General features: G+C 41.7%; 1 non-coding gene across 1 annotated transcript; it reads left to right on the top strand.

Annotated features, from left to right (window-relative positions):
* The first annotated feature begins 549 nt into the window (after window positions 1–549).
* On the top strand, window positions 550–623 carry TRNAI-GAU (transfer RNA isoleucine (anticodon GAU)). The gene has a single exon. It is a non-coding gene; the product is annotated as a tRNA-Ile (tRNA).
* Window positions 624–1,800: the final 1,177 nt, after the last annotated feature.

Raw genomic sequence — 1,800 nt, 5'->3', positions numbered from 1 at the left:
GTCCGCATCCTTTCCTTTAAAGGAATGCTGTGGTTGTGATGGCTTGTGTTTTTGTTTTTTTAAAAAAACTAGAAATGTAGAACTTGAGTTCTCAATGTGTTAGCTGTCACCTGTCATTTCAATATCTCCATCTTTAAGGGAAATGCCACATTCAATTCTTCTTGCATCTTCCTTCATAAGAACATAAAAAAAGAGCCTGCTGGATCAGGCCAATGACTCATCTAGTCCAGGCACAGGCAAACTCGGCCCTCCAGATGTTTTCGGACTACAGTTCCCACCATCCCTGACCACTGGTTCTGTTAGCTAGGGATCAAGGGATTTGTAGTCCCAAAACATCTGGAGGGTCGAGTTTGTCTGTGCCCTGATCTAGTCCAACATCCTGTTCTCACAATGACCAGGCATATCCCTTTAGGGAAGCAACAAGCAGGACATGACTGCAACAGCACTCTCTTCTCCTGCAGTTTCCAGCAACTGGTATTGAGAAGTATACTGCCTCTGACAGTGGAGCTGGAGCACAGCCACCATGCTTAGTAGTTGTTGATAGCCTCCGCCTGGATAGCTCAGTTGGTTAGAGCATGGTGCTGATAATGCCAAGGTTGCAGGTTCGATCCCTGTATGGGACAGCGGCATGTTCCCGCATGGCAGCGAGTTGGGCGAGATGATCCTCAGCTTCCCTTCCAGCTCTGCAATTCTATTAATTTCTCTCATCATCTTTCGAAGCCATTATGGGATCAAGTTCCATTTTTGTTTAACTATGTGCTGTGTGAAGAAACATTTGTATTTATTAGTGCTTCATTGGATGTCCCCAAGTTCTAGTATCATGAGAGAGGGAGGAAAGCTTTTCTCTACCTACTTTCTCCATGGCATGCATAATTTTAAAAACTTCCGTCATTTCACCTCTGACTCACCTTTTCTTTTTCTTTTTCTATAATTTTATAATTTGATTTTTTAAAATTTTAAACATACAACAAACAATAATTCAAGATCCAAATATCGAGATTGCTCTGGATTTCCTGACTCCCCCCCCCCATTCCTTCCATGGGTCCTAATGATAATATCTACAACTGCATATCAATCAATACTTGTCCAAATTTTTGCCCTTCCAGATTATCCATACTTTCCGTTACTTTCCAAGTGTGGTTAAAATACTCCTAATGTTTTAACCTGCTTACAATGGTCTTGTAAATAGATAACAAACTTTTCTCATTCTTTTTTTTAAAGTTCTTGTCCTCTTGATTTCTGAGCTTCCCAGTTAATTTGTAATTGCAGCATGGTCCATCAACTTGGTTTGCCATTCTCCTCTGGTTGGGATTGTTTCTTCCTTCCATGTTGGTATTAAAGGGTTAAGTTATACTAATCGCTCTGAACACTGAGCAGCTGAGCATCATTAAACATCCGGGAATGTAAGACAGCCTGTATAGTCAGTTCCTGCCTTGCATGTGCTCTCTCTCTCAGTAGTGTTTTCTCTTAGTCTTGGTTGCTGTGTGTAGGAGTCATGCCTCAAGTTTGTGCACTGAGACACAGTTTTGTTTAAGTTTTTACTTGGCCAGAGATGAAGGATGTCTGCCTTATCTCCAGGCTATATGTTTTCTAAATAAAGCCTTTTGAGTTTGCAACGTGCTCCAGAGTTCCTGCATTTACAACTCTTGCTGACTAATCCTTACCCTTTGCCGTTGTGCTAAAACGCTCTGCTGAAAAGGAAGATTTACGTCCGGAAGCGCGACTGGACCGGTAACTTTGTTTACTTAAACACAAGCTAATTAAAGCTTATGGACATTCCATCTCCTGACCCGCCTTTTC

This window comes from Zootoca vivipara, chromosome 4 (genome assembly GCF_963506605.1).
Source record: "Zootoca vivipara chromosome 4, rZooViv1.1, whole genome shotgun sequence".
Classification (NCBI taxonomy): Eukaryota; Metazoa; Chordata; class Lepidosauria; order Squamata; family Lacertidae; genus Zootoca; species Zootoca vivipara.
Note: the sequence above shows the minus strand (reverse complement) of the source record. Positions and strands in the feature narration are given on the sequence as shown.